The sequence below is a fragment of the Dioscorea cayenensis genome, chromosome 15 (assembly GCF_009730915.1).
Source record: "Dioscorea cayenensis subsp. rotundata cultivar TDr96_F1 chromosome 15, TDr96_F1_v2_PseudoChromosome.rev07_lg8_w22 25.fasta, whole genome shotgun sequence".
NCBI lineage: Eukaryota > Viridiplantae > Streptophyta > Magnoliopsida > Dioscoreales > Dioscoreaceae > Dioscorea > Dioscorea cayenensis.
Window position 1 is genome coordinate 18,436,522 of NC_052485.1, and position 18,775 is coordinate 18,455,296.

The following is an 18,775-nucleotide window of genomic DNA, read 5'->3' on the forward strand; positions in this document are numbered from 1 at the left end:
GGGAGTAGGGAGTAAAGACACTTAATTCGATTCTTAGCTATGTGAAGTATCAACAATGATAAGTGTGGTAATGATTAAATTCTCATAAATTAAAAGCAACAAGTAAGAGAGCAAAAGTAAGGAAGAGGCAAGACAATCGATAAAGATGGGGTACTCGGATGATGCTTCACCTAGGATAATCGATTCAAGTGCAAGAACTCTCTATTATGCTTCCTAATCAATGCAATGGTGAGTCGTGGAAATCCTTACATACATAGTCCCAAATCTAAGGTCAACTATACCTAACTCTATACATGTCCCGGAGGAGAAATCGAACAATCTCAACACCTCGCACTCGCATAGATTTGCAATGAGCTCTAGGGATTCCAAGTGATAAATCTCTTCCTAGATATAGACCTAACCCTTTGGTCCAGGCGTAAAGTCCCTAGCCACAATTAAGCCCTAGATGCTAAGATCACCTCAACGCTTCACTCCATTGCATGCGCAACTAGGCCCCAGCGGAGGTTCATCCCTTAGACCATTCACTCTATTATGGCCGCAAAGAACTCGAGGAACGGAGGTAGAATCTATCACGTCGGAGGGGAAAGGGGACGCTCCTGTACCTCTCGACTCACCCTCTCAACCCTCTCCAACCTAGCTTTGTCTAACGCTCATGGTGTGTCACCAACCTAGCTTTGTCTAACGCTCGTGGTGTGTCACTCACTCACAAGGTTACCAACAAGAACTCTCAACCCCAGTGTCACTCTAGGGGAAATATTCATACAATCAAGCATTCAAGGTTGGAACTCACAATAAGCATCAATTTATTGAAAGCATAACAAAGAAGTTCAATGAAACGAATACATCCTAGTGTTCACAATCACCCAAGTACCCACTAAGGGTTTAGCTCTCCATGGAGCTAAGTACAATCAAAGAAATAGAATGTAAAAGGAATGAATCCATAAAGAAACCCCCTCGATGGTCGTGTCGATGGTCTTGTGGAAAGTCCTCTACTCGTCGTCCAAGGATTCCTTCGTCCGGTATAGGATACGCTGAAGCCCTCTCGTAAGTTAGGGAAAAGATGGAGAAAAGAATACCAAAATCGGGGGTGAATCGGCTTTAAATAGGGCTGGAATCGGGCAACTCCACGGGCGTAGACGGTACACGCGCCCGTGCGGAATTTCCACACTGGCGTGGATAATTTCCACATGCCCGTGTGGATTCTCTGTTTCTCTGATTTCTCGGCCGGCTGTGAACAGTGTTGCTACAGTAAATGCTGCAATGTTGCTGTGGTTCTCTACTGCAGTCTTCGACCTGAATAACTTCCCAATTCCATACTTTCATCGGGGTAATGCAAACGGGCACACGTTCACGTTGTGAATCACTTGCTTCTTCAATGATATATATGTTGGTGGGGTTCTTGTTCTTGTATGCATAAGACGAAATGCTCGAGTGTGCCTACCTTTGTGGCCCTCCAAATGGATGTACTCACTCGAATGCGAGGAGGTTGGCACACACTCTAGCATCTCACAACTGTCCTATGTCTTCGCGTTTGAACCTTAGTAAGATCTCCTCCAAAATAGGTGCATTATGATCCACATTGGCCCATTTCCTTCATACTCGGACTCACAACCCTACCTGCATAAAAGTAACATAAAAACACACATATTAATGTAAAAAAATTGAGAAAAGTAATGCTCAACATAAGGAATGAACGCTTCGAATTCATATCGCACAAGCACTTATCAATAATAAAGAGGTTCAAAGAAACAAATACATCCTAGGGTTCACAATACCTGAGTACCCACTAGGGGTTTAGCTCTCCATGGAGCTAAGTACAATCAAAGAAATAGAAAGTAAAAGCAATGAATCGATAAAGAAACCCCCTCGATGGTCATGTCGATGGTCTTGTGGAGAGTCCTCTACTCGTCGCAAAGGATCCTTTGTCCGGCCTAGAATACACCTCGCCGAATCGGTGCCAACAACTCCCAATAACCTTCTTCCAAATGACGCGCAATGTCAGAGCCGTAGAACCTCTTCAAAAACCTAGCCAATACCCCGCGAAACCCTAGCCGAAGCCCTCTCGCAAGTTGGGGAAAAGATGGAGAAAAGAATACCAAAATCGGGGCTGAATTGGCTTTAAATAGAGCTGGAATAGGGCGACTACACGGGCGTGGATGCTCCACGCGCCCGTGCGGAATATCCACACGGGCGTGGATAATTTCCACACGCCCGTGTGGATTCTCTGTTTCTCTGGTTTCTCGGCCGGCTATGAACAGTGCTGCTACAGTACATGCTGCATTGCTCTGCTACAGTATTCGGCCTGAATAGCTTCCCGAATCCGTACTTTCATCGGTGTAACGCAAACGGGCACACGTTCACGTCGTGGATCACTTGCTTCTTCAATGGTGTACTCGTTGGTGAAAACTCTTGTTCTATGTGCATAAGTCGGAATGCTCGAGTGTGACTGCCTTTGTGCCCCTCCAAATGGATGTGGCAACTAGAATACGAGGAGGTTGGCACACACTCTAGCATCTCACATCGACCTATGTCTCCGCGTTTGAACCTTAGCAAGATTTCCTCCAAAATCGGTGCATTATGATCCACATTGGCCTATTTCCTTCATACTCGGCCTCACAACCCTACCTGCATAAAGTAGCATAAAAACACACATATTAGTGTAAAAACCCGAGAAAAGTAATGTTCAACATAAGGAATGAACGCTTTGCATTCGTATCGCACAAGCACTTATCAAGCAACGACAATATAACAGAAGTGGCCCTCTTTCTCTCAACCTAATCCTTATTCATAACTCCTCCACATACAACCCCATCAACAATTAAAGATAAACCAATAAACATCAAGATCCTCTATTAATTCACTCCCTCCCAAGTTCCCACACCATCATCAACATCCTCCCAAAATGTGTCACATCCTCATTCCTCCCTCCTCCTCCTCCTCTTTTCCACCATCCTCCTCCCAACAACCTCCACCTCCACATTAGACCCCACAAACTCAACCTTAAAGCCTTAATTAAGCTCAGTAGCATACAAATTGAGAAGAAAACCTAAAAATAGTCTATGGGATGAGAATGCCTCTCTTGCGGGGTTTAGAACTCACCGGCGGTGGTGCGGCGGTGCGCTGAAGATCAACACCTAACAACAAATCGGTTGAGGCGATCGTCGGTGCGGCGAAGATCGGCAAAGATCGGGCGAGAGAGAGAGAGAGTGCGGGTGTGTGTGGGTGTGAGTGTGAGTGAGTTGAGTGAGTGGTGAGAGAGAGAGTTGTGTTTTTTCAATTTGTGGGGGTTTTTAAAACCGCCTGTAATTTATTTTTTTTAAAAATTATAACATGATTATGGAGGGGTTTTTTAAAACCCCCTCTATTAAAGTGCTTCTAAAACTGAAAATCAGTGTAGTGATAGTTTCTTTTTCTTTGATTACCAAAAAACATTGTAATGTTTGTTGTTGTGCATAAAATGGTCTAATAAATTGTACGTATTAGTTACAACTCATGATTGAATTTGTATCATAATGAAGTTATTGGTCACACTGGATGGATAGACCATGAGTCATTCGTAATTATATGGAATTGAAAAATATAAAGATGCAACATGATCCTGCAGCCAATTTGCACAATCACCAGTTACCATTTAACCTCCAGATGATGAATTCATAAAAAATTCATTTAATAAATGTCTCTAGCCGCTTCAAAGGATTTGCAGAAACCTACTTTTAGTATAATATAAGTTTATCTATTAGAAAATGCATTCTAATTTAGTAGAACATAACCGCACAATTATTTAACATTTCAAAGTCAAGGAGACACAAAATATTCCATAAGTGAAGCATCTGGTCAAAACTTTGCATTTCATTTAACATATTTGAGCATTGAAGCATCTTCAAAAATATAAAAAATAATAATAAATCAGATTCTGAAAAACATCAACATTTACATCAAAGACAAAAAAACTTCGTTGACATAGTTCTCCAAAGTCTAAATCCTGAAAAACTCCAAAATGTTAAATAACATCTTTCATTTTGCTCTCCCAGTAACAGAATCTCCAGCTCCTACAGAACCTATTGGTACCCATACCTTTCTTTTCTTTTTTTGCAGGTCCATCTTTGTTTTTATTTTCTACATGTTTGTCCTTGGGTGGAGGCCTTATCCCAAGTATTGTTAAGGTTGCAAGGGCCTTTTTTGTAAGGGTCATTCTTATTTCAGACTCCATAGTGAAGTGTTCTTTAAATTTTTTATTTGCGGTTTCTTTGGGGACAGCTTCTGTTGTGTCTTTGTTTTTTTTTTCTTCCCTCTCCTTGTATTTTTTCTTTCTACTCCCAGTACTTTCAATTGGTGTTGAAGAAATGTGGAGACCTTGTTCAGTGTTATTAATAACCTGCCATATTCAAAGTCATATTTATTCAATTTTGTGATGCTTGTCAAAGAGTGTTCTGGTACTTAATTTTATGAAGCTCACCTATGACATGGGCTCTACTTGATCATGTGCAATTGTTGTTGGCTCCTCACTCTCCTTGGCTTCATTTATGGCATCAACCTAATGGTGTACATAAAACACAGTTTAGTCCTAAAATTCAGAGTATGATGGCAAGTAAAGTTGCAACTTTATTATAACCTGCAAATAATGCTTTGTTATTACAATTACCATTCTAAAAATTAACAAGTGATATAGTATATAGTGTCCAAAATCAAATTTATTTATTTCTCTATTACCCATTGAGCCTTGTGATGAAAGTTGAATTTTATTAACTATCACCTGTAGCACAAGTTCTGCTTGCTCATCTGCACCTACTATAGGTCCTTCACCATATGTGCCTCTAAGCATGATATCAACCTAATGATGCACATAGAACACAAATTAGTTTGTAAAATGTAAAGTACAATACCATATTTGCATTATTTCTTAGATCATACTAATCTGGTTTTTCCATAGAATTTTTGTTTCAGTGTTTTTTAGAGAATAGCAACTAGGTATGCATACACACACCTCATGGAAAAGCTTCTCCAGGACATTAGGATCTATTGCATCCATAGGATCATTAGTAATGCCCTGAAAAAAAAAGAATAGAATTAATAAATTGAGTACTCATATTAAAACACAAAAACTAAGAGCATAGCAGCTCCAATTAAAAAAATACAGTTCTCACATCATCGGTATTGGATGATCTACTAGCTTGATCCACTTGAAGGTTAGTACTAGTTTGTTAATTTCCCTGTCATACATGCTTAAGTGAGAAATATAGTATTGCGAAATTAAATTTAGCAAATGAGATTAGGATTGGTGTTAGTACATGCATTCCATGAAACCTTTTGTTATGGCCTGAAGCACCACAAACACTGCAAGCCATTTTCACACATTTCCTGCTAACCTTTGCCTTACTGAAGCCAATTACCTTATCTGGTTCTTACATCCTATTCAATGTTCTCCTGCCTTTCTTATTATTTGTAGGAATCATGGGTCCCTGATCACTTATAGGCCAACAGTCCTTATCCTATGTAGGATGTAAAATGTGGCTATATGTTTCCAAAATTTGGACACCTTATAGCAATCATCTAAGTGACAATAGGGAATTCCTACTAACTGCCATCTCCTGCAAGTACATGTTCTTGCTCTGTTATTAACGACAAATTGTCCATCACCTCTCAAAACTTGATATTCATCTCCCCCTGACCAGGTTGTTGTGTATGACCAACTTAAATGTTTTGCTTTCTCTAATTTTATTCAAATCCTAGGGCCAATGCATGCTGGTGTATTTCTACATGGCACACCTCCTCTTTTGGATCCTAATCATTAACTTTGTCCTTATGGCCTCATTAATTGTAATAATACCTTTGTTTGTGGTATCCAAAATCCGACTATTAAAACACTCACACAAGTTATTGAGAAGAATTTCACATTTATATTGTGTTCTGAAATATGATCTACTCTAGTGCTTGGGATATATTTTCTTCAAAAACCCATGTGCTTCTGTAGAAATTATTTTTAGGATCTCCATCTCCTTGTTAAAAGCAGGAATATAGCTTGCCTAGCACATTTCCACATTCGGTCATTGAGGAGTTTTCCTTTGTGATTTTTTTTTAAAGTTTGTATGGATGTGTCTTAGACAAAATCTGTATTCACTATCTGGAAATAATTGTTCTAAAGTAGGTATGAGGCCCTATGTTTAGTTATATATATAAGCAAGGTGACACGTCCGTATATGCGTGTAAACAGCAAGTGCACGAGTGTCGAAGTAATAATCTCAGATGAGTGGGTATCGTATTCACGAAGAGTAGAGAATTAAGACGCTTAAGTTGTTTCTTAACTAATGTGGAAGATGAATAGTGATAAGTATGACAAAATATGAAGTAACGAAAATAAAAACAACAAGATAGAGGGCACAAGAAAAGGAGAAGGTATGTCAATCGATCAAGATGGGGTACCCGGATATTGATCCAACTAGGATAATAGTTTCAAGTGCCAGAACCCTCTATTATACTTTCTAATTGATGCAACAATGAGTCGTGGAAATCCTTAATTACATGATCCCAAATCTAAGGTCAACCATGCCTAACTCTATACATGTCCCGGAGGAGAGATTGAATAACCTCTCAACCTCGCACTCGCATAGAATTGCAATGAGCTCTAGGGATTCCAAGTGATAAACCCTATTCCTCTGTATAGACCTAACCCTTTGGTCCAGGTGGAAGATCCTTAGGCACAGTTAAGCCCTAGGTGCTAAAATCACTTCAACGCTTCACTCAGTTGCACTCGCAACTAAGCCCCAGCGGAAGGTCATCCCTTAGCCCATTCACTCTACTATGCCCGCAAAGAACTCTTGGAAGGTGGAGGTAAGATAGATCACATCAGAGGGGAAAGGGTACACTCTGCTACCTCTCACCTCACCCTCTCAACCCTCTCCAATCTAGCTTGGTCTAACTCTCATGGTGTGTCACTCACTCACAAGAGTTACCAAGAAGAACTCTCAACCCTAGTGTCACTCTAGGGGAGTATTTATACAATCAAGTCTCCAAGTTTGGAACTCACAATAAACATCAATTAATTGAAAGCATAATAAAGAGGATCAATGAAACGAATACATCCTAGGGATCACAAATACCCAAGTACCCACTAGGGGTTTAGCTCTCCATGGAGCTAGATACAATCAATGAAATGGAATGTAAAAACAAGGCATCCATAGAAAACCCAATCGTTAGTCGTGGTGATGGTTTTGTGGAGAGTTCTCTATTCGTCGCAAAGGTCCCTTTGTCCGGCTTAAGATACACCTCGCCTGATCGGTGCCGACGAAAGCTCTCCCACTAACCTTCTTCCAAACGGTGCGCGATGTCGGAGCCGTAGAACCTCTCCAACGCCGTAGCCAATACCTCTTAAAACCCTAGCCGCCACCCTCTCTCAAGTCAGGGAAAAGATGGAGAAAAGAATGCCAAAATCGGGGCTAAAATTGGCTTTTAAAGGGCTGGAATCGGGAATCCACACGCCCGTGTGGGCGCCCCTGTGGATTTTTCACACGGGCGTGTGGAATTGCCACATGCCCGTGTGGATTCTCTATTTTCCTATTTTCTTGGCCAGCTGTAAACAGTGCTGCTGCAGTATTTTTGATACAGTGTATTCTACAATACCCTGCTACAGTACCGTCCTAAAATACTCCTGAATCCATACTTTCATTGACGTAACGCAAACGAGCACACATTTACGTCATGGATCGCCTTGCTTCTTTAATAATGAACATGTTGGTAGAGATCTTGTTCTATATGCACAAGTCGAAATACTTGAATATGACTGCCCTTGTGCCCCTCCAAATAGTTATGCTAACTCGAGTACGAGTAGGTTGGCACACATTCCTGCATCTGGAACCTGACCTATGTCTTCGCGCTTGAACCTTAGCAAGATTTCCTCCAAACTAGTGCACTACGACCCACATTGGCTTCTTTCTCTCATAATCGGCCTCACAACCCTACCTGCATGAAAGTAACATAAATAGACCCATATTAGCATTAAAACCCGAGAAAAGTAATGTTCAACACAAGGAAAGAACGCTTTGCATTCTTATCGCACAAGCACTTATCACAAGGCCATGATCAACCAAGAGGGAACAAGGCACAAAAAAAGATTATAAACAAGAAACTAAAGAGACACAAGACACTAAATCAGTATACTTAATTATAAAGAAGAAACCAATTTATTTGTATCACTAATAATGTAACTGACCTTCTATCTATCACTCATGAAAGCCCAGTCATAACTATTGGTTATTTGCAGATCACTAGACAACAGCTCTAAAAACCAGCTCCAATTGTCATAATTTTCTCTATCAACCACAGCCCATACTATGGGATAGATACAGTCATTTGCATCTATTCCCATAGCAGAAAGCAACTGCCCTTTAAACAAACCCTTTAGGAAGCACCCATCCAAGTTAATAATATGTCTACATCCTACAAGAAACCCTACTTTCAGTAGACCTAAGCAGACATACCTACCTAGAAATTGGCCTTGATTACATCAGAACATGATTGTTGACCCTAGTTGTGTCGTTAACAGGTTAAGCCTATAGTCATACAACCTACTCATTTGGTAATTGCCATCACCATCAAGAAGGCTTTTAACATGAACATGCATGAAAAAATAAGGTAAGAACAAGTCAGACAATGAAAACAAGTAAGCAAATTACTCTTACAATTGCATAGTTATATAAATAAAGTGAAACCTTACTTCCTTGCAATGGATTTGACCCTCCAAGCCTTGAGTCTACTTATGTTAACCTCCTTATTGCTTTTAACAGCTTGAATAATCCCTGCTATAGAGCATGAAGGGTCTACCCTAAATTGGTCCATGTATGTCTTTGTAATCCACTGTGCACTCACATGTCTAATGTTATGGTCTCGGACACATTCATGTTTAAGGATACATGCCTTCATTTGGACTGTACTCTTGTCTTTCACCATAGGTGAAGCCCATAGATCGAAAGGGCATCCTTTTTAGCAATAAGCTTTGTACCTTTTTTTTTGTTAGGAATAAAATTCATAACAAACCTGTTCTTGATACCATAATTCCTAACAGCCTCACTGAACTACTTGAAACTACTGAATTTCATTCCTATCTTGAAATGGGGATTCTTCAAATCATAGTCTTCATTAAACTATGCATATTTAGGCCTTCTTGGTTCTAGTTCTTCCTGATATATTGAAGAACATGAATGGAATTCATTAGAAGAACCATAATCAGTTTCATTTTCACTAATTTCTTCACCATGGCCTTATACTCCTGTAGTTCCATACCCTTGTGCCTTTGTCCCACTGTCCATAGCTGCATCTTCCTCTTCACCTTAAAAACTATATTCTGAATCATATAGGTCACTATCCTCATCTTGCATAGCATCATCTTCTTAAATAGGTTCCTCATAGGCTTCTCCTTATTTTTCAGCTGTATTGCCTCCTACATTTCCTTGTTGTAGAATTTCATCCACTCCATCTTCTTCTTCTATATTTCCTCCAGTTGCATTTTCTTCTACATCTACTTGACTTACATTTCCTCTTACATTTCTTGCCACATTTTCCTTGGAATATAGTGTTATTGTTGTATGGAAGGCCACACTCTTTGCCATTATCAGAGCATCTGCATCATCCTTAATTTCTCTCAAACCTATTGTGCTACTCCCATGATCTAACCACCAGATTCTAATTCCTTCCACATGAAATCCCATTTCCTTTGCCATGCCTATAATTTCCAATGTAGACATCTTATCAGCACAATAGTAGTCAGCATATCCTGCTATTTTATGGGCATCAAACTTGTGCACATCACCAAATGTGTAACACAATTTTACTGTGAAGTACTCAGTGTTGGGTGCTGAAATAAAATTGTTAATAAATCAGATCAATGCAAATAAAACTAATTTGTATACTAACATACAAACTGCTCCAAATGGTAAGTTATTCATAGATACATAATTAATATATATATATATATATATATATATATATATATATATATATATATATGAACAGTGCTTCAAGTGCCTGTTAGGATCTTCAAATGACCCTTTACCTCATATGCAGAGACTCTAACAAATAAGGGACTATATAGCAATACTTCTATTATATATATGTGTGCTGTTCAACACTAGATATATACGGCGTTAACAATGTTATTAATGATTTCCCATGTAATAAATATAAGACAAACTTCTCAGAATTAAAGTTAAACAAAATTTAATTTTTACATCATATTAGTAACTGAAATTAACAAGCCATGACTATTTGGTAATTAAGAATGTGTACATTCTTCTTGTTGACTTAATTTGGTAACATTTAATTTTTACATCATATCAGTAACTAAAATTTACAAGCCATGGTACATTCTTCGAGTTCACAAGCCATGACTTAATTTTTACATGCTTCTTTTTCTACAAATTCAAATTAGAATTACACCAAAATATTGGGAAGTGTAAGGCATTACCACAATTAAGGAACATTTTAGTAACTTGGTGGATTTTTGGTTTTAAAATTAAACTATAACCCTAAAATCAATCTATAATTCAGTTAACAAGACAAGTTATGGTAACTTGGTGGTTCCTTTAATGGTGGCCTAATCGCCCAGTCAACTTCCATGCTCTGCCAAGTGCTCTCCAGAGGTCTTTGGAGTTCACTGGCAGGTATGTGAGACTCTCTAATCGCTGAGCTGCCAGTGTTGGCTAGAGAAGAAAGACAATGTCTCCAACCTTAAAAAAATAGACATTGATTAGCGAGCTACATGGTAGGGACAAAGAAAAAAACTCTACAAGTGCAAACAAAAAGCTTCATCTCACTAACAAATCACTTAAAAATCACATCAAAATGAAAGAAGAATCCAAAGAAAAAAAATTATTTAGTTTAATCGGATTAAAAAAAATCAACAAAAACAAACAAGAAACCACATAAACTCAAAAAACTCTAGCAAAAAAATGAACTAGATCTTTCAAGAAAACCGAACTAAAAAATCATTTCCAAAACACGCCATCCAACCAAAAAAAATCCCCACAAGAACATCACGCCCCCAAATCTCTAGATCAAACTCAATTACCAACCAAAAGGAACATGTAAGAGCTACAAAGATGCACAAGAGAAACCAAAACAAGAAAACTCGAACTGATTTCAATGGCGAAGAAGAAAAGCGATCTAGCGATGTCGTCAAGAACAAGATGATGTTTAGAAAACAATGCAAAGGGGTTTCGCTCGGGTGGAGAAGAAAGGTAAAAAAGGTGAAAAGTGGGAGAAGATGGAAGATTGTGGGGATGAAGGGTATGTTTAAAGGGCTTAGGTGGCTTCTGAGGTGGCATTTAGGTGGGCCACATAGCGGTTAATGTTGATGTGGCAATGACACATAAGCATGCTGACGCAACAAACTATTGCTGACACGACATTTTCGGCCACCACGTAGGTAAAATCATATTGGAATGCTCTCGGTATCCTCCAGGTGAAATGCAATTGAAGTCAGGTGACTGAAATGATATAAATTAAAGTTCAGTGCTCAAAATGAAATTTGACCAAAATTGGTACCCGCTCAAGATATTAACCCTTTCATGTTTATTCTATGCTAAATACATTAACAACAATTGATGAGATATAATCCTTGGAGTTGTTGTTAAAGGGTTTCGTTCTACCACAAGACAAGCAATTAATTGCCTTTGTTAAAGCATATGATTGATAGAAGTTAATATGATATATATTGGGTATGGATACATTGGGAGAGGGCACATTATTTGTCCAAAAATATTTTAATCAAGGGTCAAATACCTTGAATGGGTATTGTACTATGGTCATTTTGTATTTTGAGCAGCGAATTTCAATATCATTTTGGTCACCCAACTTTAATTTATGTTCAACAGAAAGGTACCAAAAGGATTAAGGGAAGATTTAATGACATGTACGGAAGATTTGCCATATTAACATGCATTAGTTCACCGTGTCATCTGCATATGCGGACAAAACACATTATCAATAAAAGCCAGTAACCTCTGATATTGGCGCAGCACATACCACGTCAACCCGATGATGAGGACATCACGCCCATGCCAACTACACCACCTATGAATAGTAATACTTCAGCTGGTATAAAAGAGGAAGCATATCAAGGACCAATTACACGAAGCGATGCTAAACAAATCAAAAACCAGGTGAACACTAACTTAAGCTTATTTTTAAATTATATTGATATAGTGGTGTTTCCAATTGCTTCTACCTTAATTTTACTTAGGTGTATCAGAAGTGAGGACATAATTCCAGACTTAGTCAAACAAGAGGATAGCAAGAGAGAAGCATTTGGAGCTACGCCACATGTGGGCCTCACACTCACATGCACGTCCAAGAAGAAAGCTGTGCCTATCTTCGCTGGCCCCATGCAAACAAAGGGAGATGTGGTTTCCTCTAATGACAAATCAGCCCAAAATATCTCTTCCCTAAACCAATCCAATTCTGGAAGGAAACAAAATCAAATCCCAATTAACCAGGAAATCATGTATTCCAAGATTAATAGTGGAGAGATTCGCTTGCCATCTTCACGTGCTACCCACCCAGGGATACTATTCCCATATTTAGATTGATTTTCTAGCCAATTTTATTTTCCTATTTTTAGATTGTTTTCCTATCAAATTTTTATTTTCTATTTTTAGATTGATTCCCTAACTAATTTTAGTAAGATAGTTTTCTTATGTCCCAAGTTTAAGTCCACTATCAATAGCCTTGTACCTTGTCTTTTGAAATATAAAACTTTTATTATTATTCACAAAATAAGAGTTGTCTTACTACCATTGTTCTTGTGAGTTCTCCTGAATTCACGAGAAAAAAGTTTTGGCTTTCTCCTAATTCGTGCTCTACGCTTCTGAGAGTTTTGTGTTTATTAGTTTCTGGTTTGTGGTTCTGCAATTGTTCGGACAATGGGTCGGAGTTCTTAAAGCTTCAGATTGTCTATCCCTAACATACGGGTCACGTCCATCCTCGGTTGTTCATAGCTAGTTATCCCTGAACCTAGATCCTACACCGTGAAAATAGGGCCATCATTTAGATCTCCTTCTTCTTCACCATGTTGGAGCCTATCAGCCAAACTAGTCAATAAAAGTGGCCATGTAACTCTTTGATGATGAGGTATATCAACGTATGCAGCTGACGTACAAACTAGTGTTGACATGGTAAATCCGGCATATATATCACCAAATTCTTTCCAGAATCCTCTAAGTACCCTCTTAATAAACACAAATTAAAGTTGGATGATGAAAATGATACAAATTAAGGTTTGATACTCAAAATGAAAAATAACCATTGAATGCCACCCACAAAAAAAATTTATCCAATGTAAAGGTGAAAATCATATCCTTCTTTAAAAATAACCAAATGGAAGAACAAGGCCATCCACTTGCCAAATAATATTAATAATTATCTTGGGAAAATTTCCTAGCTAAAATGCTAAAATCCCTAGATAATAAGCTTTAGTGAGAGATTTCCTAGGGATTGACATCCCTGGATAATAGCCTCATGGGCAATAATTTCCCCAGGGATTTTCCCTCGCTCAATAGCAACGAATTGGTCCTTGAGTAAATCATAAATTCCTTGGGTAATTTTTGTTAACCAATTCTTAATAGGCAAGGAATTTCTTACGAAATGTTTTATGCGCAATCCCTTGGGTAAATGTAGCAGGCAATTTTTCGTAGGTAATCCATTGCTAAATTTTCAAAAATTAAAATGTTAAATCCCTGGATAATCCTTGTGTAATATTTCTTAAGGATTATTCCATAAGTAATCCCTCACTAATATAAAACAAAAAAAAGTAGTTATTTATTCTAAAATTATATTATAAATTATAATAGAAAAATCTGTATTAAATCATTTATTTAGAATAATCAATATTTTTTAATATAATTTGCTTAAAATAACAAGTACAGTGTATTCTAATACAGTACTATAGCTCATTCACACCATAAAACTAACGCAACCAAAGTTATTATCCACTTATTCACACCATAAAACTAGTGAAATATATAACACACTTACAAAGTTGTTAAATGAAAATGTTCAACAATTAAAATATTTCGAGGATCCAACAATTTCAACTTTGATATCAAAGATGGTATATCACTGTCAATGTTGTTAAGCGACAATTAGTCCTGCAACAACAAGAAACAACCGCAATTTATCAATAGCAATATTTTCATTTAACTAAGTTAAAATATTTCATAGTACGAACTTACAAAGTTTTCAAAGAAGAACAATCACAAATTATGAGCATTATTGGAACAACAAAGATGGAATACATAGAAGTCTTTAAATGTGGGATTGTGCATTACCAATCTGATATTCTGCTTTCTGAGAAAATGAGACAATTGAGAAAGTAATGATTTTCATAAGAAGCTCAAAATTATCAAGTAAATTAGATCTCAAGATCAAAGTAGTTTGGAGAAAGTAGAATACAAAATGCATAAGGCACATTAACTTTCGGCAAAAATGTCACTAATGTAGAAGTGGGGTTGAGGATTGCTATGCAGACCGATGTTATGCTCAAAGCTGCTTTTTCGGTCTAATTTTCTCATTCAATTTTTCTGGCCAAAAAATAAGCAATATAACTTGCCATTGTTAAAACACAGATTAGCAAGGAATATTCACTAACTAATGGCCGGTCATCATTGTCAATTCTTTTGATTTGAACTAATGTAATATTGTTAGTAGTACCTTGATTTATTTACTTGTTTATAAGATGTTATATTTCACCATTATTCATAATTGAACTACTATCTTTTGACCAAGCTCCATCCTTTTCCTGGCTATAGTGAAATGCTTCTGACCCGAATGAACTAAATAATCCTATTTTGAACAGAAGAGAGAAGGATCAATGGTTAAATCACTTGAATCTGAAAGTGCATACAGAGTTCTTATAATAAATGGCTTCAAATTTTCTAACACAACATGCCAATTTTCTTCACTATTAAAATAGCGTCTACCAACCAAAGCAATATAGAAACTCCAGCATTTGAACATTGAAATCACAATGTAAGTAGATAAAAGAATGATCTTTGAATCACTTGAAAAGAAAAAAATTTTAAAAAAAAAACCAACAATTGCACCATCCATTGCTAGAGATCAAGAAGTGCTTAGTCGAGCTATCGGTTGCTATCACTAGTATAGGCAAACATTTCCCAAATCCCTACAAGAAAAATAAAACACTATTTAGCAAAAAAGTCCCAAATATTTTCCAAGATCAATAAAGTTGAAACTTATTAAATATAAGTGCAGTATTTTGAGTAAAGGATGGACATCATAAATCTTTTTAAAACTTGAGATCAATACATTTGATTTGATAATTAACATCATGTCTCTGTCAATCCAAAGTCCAAACATAAGATGGCAGTTAATAGATGTGTGAGTTAAGGGTTTTAAGTCTGTACATACCGCAAGAGCACAGGTCATTAAGTAATACCTCGTGGGTGAGCACGAGGGTCGTATCCCTCAGAGAAAGGTGAAAGGTTCCTATTACTTCCTTTTTACTTAATCAATAACATGAACTTCTACGGTGTTTCTTAATTCTACTTCTATAAATTAATTAATACAATATAGTTGAGGATCTTTAAGTGCGATTGGAAGGAGTTTGGGAAATCGTATGAGGTTCCCTTAATGATCACTTGTGAAATAACGTTAAGGGGTGACGATTCAATCTAGTATTGGACCGGGGGAATTCAAGGGCTTATTGGTCCCAATCTCTTGGAAACCAGGTCTAAAACACTAAAAATTTAAGATGAAATTTCTTCCACCCCAGCCTCCTATGTCTTCCTTAAGTTCAAGAACTCCCTAAAAGGAATAAACAAACCCTAATCTAGAAATCTAGCAATACCTAATCTCTTATCGCATGCATAGATATAACTAAGCATGGGTTCCCCAATGTGTGGCCATATCTTCCTCATCACATTAACAAAATATCATTAAACAGACATGCAATGAATCACAAAGGCTAGAAAAAATATGGAATTATCAATAAAGAATCACAAGAAACAATCAAGGGGAATTGACATGAAATTCCTCTGGAATTGGGGTCCTCTAATTGATAGACAAGTGTAGATCAATGAATAATAATCATCCAAAGGAAAATAATAGCAAAAGAATTCCTAAAAGAACTGCCTCTAATAGATCTCCAACGGTTGAGGTTGAGAAGTTCCCAAGATCGTCAAGAAAATACAAAATCTCTTCACGCGCTCTCCACTATTGATGTATGTTGAATCTTCCTTGAGAAAATCACCGGAATTCGCTAAAATACTGATGTAAATCATCTCCAACTGCACAGATCTCCAGAAATCTGGCCGCCTCTCCTAAATTCGGCAAAAGAATCCTCCTCATGATCACAAAACCCTAGGGTATTTATAATATCAAGTCCGCGATGGCCGCACCATGCCCATTGTGGAGGCCGTGGTGAGTAAATTTGTTGCTTGGCCATAAGTCACATCCTGGCACGGTCTGTCCTAGCATTGTGTGGATTGGTCATGACTGTTACGATTCACAACGACCGTTGTGGAGGTTGATTTTTGTGTTGTTCTCTATTGTTCCACACTGACACAGCTTAATAACGGTCATGATAGGAGTGGACAACGGCCATGGTAAAGTATCACCATGATCGTTGTGAGCTGCGGTGATCCTCTGGTTCAGCAAGTTGATGTGTTTTGCTTCGAAACGGCTCCCTATTTGCTTTTTTGGCCCTAAGACAAGATGAAAGCTCATGGTGAACAAAAAAATGAATTATGTACTAGTTTGGTGCTAAACATGTAAAATCTCATACTAAATGCAGTATAAATAGTATATAAAATATGCACTTTCAAGCACTTATCAACATTAAAAAACATCTAAATGGAAGTTTTGTTTACCAAGTCCGAATCCTACAAGTCCATCAAATTTTAATAGTAAAATAAGAAAATGATATTCAAAATCCTAAAATTGTGAGAAAGAGTAATTAGATCGATCAGTTCTGAACTATGAAGTGTCACAAACTATTATAAATCATCATCTAAGAGAAAAGGCAAATTGAACTAGGAGAATTATTCAGTCATTCAAATTCATCAAGTAGTTATGGACAAGAATTTGAATTCTAGATTTCAAATGCACTAAACCATCATAAACTACTATCCATGTAAGAAACAACACAGAACCCAGTTCCTAAACTATCAGATACTCTTCAATCCATACAAGTAATAATAACACAACCAATTTCTGATGAACAAGAAATCAATGCATTCTCTTATTCCCAATGAAAACATCAAAAACTGAGCATCCAAATGCACCAAACACTCAAATAAACTCTTTTATCCAAGCAAGTAACAACATACAATCCATATTCGAAGAATATGAAATCAATATAGAACCTTGATCATAAATTTGACAAAAAAAATTTCACCAAACCATTCAATAATCTTTCTGTCCATGCAAGTAACAGACCAATTTCAGAAGAATTAGAATTCAAATTGGAACTTGTTTATACATTTTAGTAAGAAATCATAGGAAATTATAATTTTCACAAATTGCACCAAATTTACCCTAAACCCTTATTTTCAAAAAGAAACCATTACATAATTTGTTTTTCAAAAGATCATTGAAAACCATTTCATCAGTAAAACAAATGCAAGAATCTGAAGTAGAGCACATATATAGAGAGCATGAACTACAAAGATGAGAATTACGTTTATGTGCATTATTTACTCCATATAAACTCTATGATTCAACTATTCTAATTGAACAAAATAAAAAGAAAAAAAATCGAATCAAATACACCTGGGTTCTTCATGGCGAAGTAAGGAACCAGAGACTTTTTACTCTTTGGATTTGCAAATTGATCCAGCTTTCATCGAGTCCTTTTCAACACTAAGTGGGTGAAGATGATGTTGGAGGTTTGATTTCGAGTAGGCGGAGCTTCACCATGATATCAAGATCGTTGATGATTGTTGGAATTGAGAGCGGAGAGCCAAATTAAAGGAGAGCCATAGCTGCCTGGGAGAGCTGGAGATGTCGACACTCTATGGGTGAAGATGATGTTGGAGGTTCGAATTCAAGTACCCGAAGCTTTGCCGGGATATCACGATTGTCGATGATTGTTGGATTGAGAAAGGAGGGCTGAATGAAGGAAGAGCATGGTGGAGAAAATTAGGGCTAGGAGAAGAGAAAGATTGGAAAGGTTGTTTATGTGAATCAAAGGTGCTTATAAGAATCAATGGTGGAGATCTTGTAGAAGAGGATCGGATGGCTAGAAAATGGAGATATTTTAGAGATGAAAAGTTTATATTTATAGTAAATTAATAATATTTATTTATATTAAATTATTTATAAAATAAAAACAAAAAGCCTATTAATTAATGTTTGCAATGTATTTGGAAGAGAGTTTAAATAAATTCATACATATTGTTTCAAAAAAAAGTAGGATTATTTGGGATTTATTGAGGATTAAAGACTTATTTATATTTTATTTCTATAAATAATTATCTTCTATATAAAAAAATTAGAGTGATTTGAAAGTATGTGAAATAATTTGTGAAATATTTTCTTATACATAAGAAAAAATATTTTAAATAAGGTTAACTCACAAATATATTGGCATATATTGCATTACACATTTTCATGTATATATTTTTCAACTTTTACGCAAATATATTTATTTCTATATTTAAAAAATAATAATTTCATGAGGATTTCATTCCTTGTGTTTTATTATTAGTTATTTATAATTTATTGAAAATTAACTTTTAAGATGTCTTTAAACATGGTCAGTTTGGAAGAA

The 18,775-nt window shown here is 36.8% G+C and overlaps 1 long non-coding RNA gene across 1 annotated transcript; it reads right to left on the reverse strand.

Moving 5' to 3' along the window:
• Positions 1–15,957: 15,957 nt before the first annotated feature.
• On the reverse strand, positions 15,958–18,175 carry LOC120277541. Its single transcript, XR_005541520.1, has 2 exons — positions 17,776–18,175; positions 15,958–16,709 (listed from the first exon to the last, which is right to left on the reverse strand). It is a non-coding gene; the product is annotated as an uncharacterized LOC120277541 (long non-coding RNA).
• Positions 18,176–18,775: the final 600 nt, after the last annotated feature.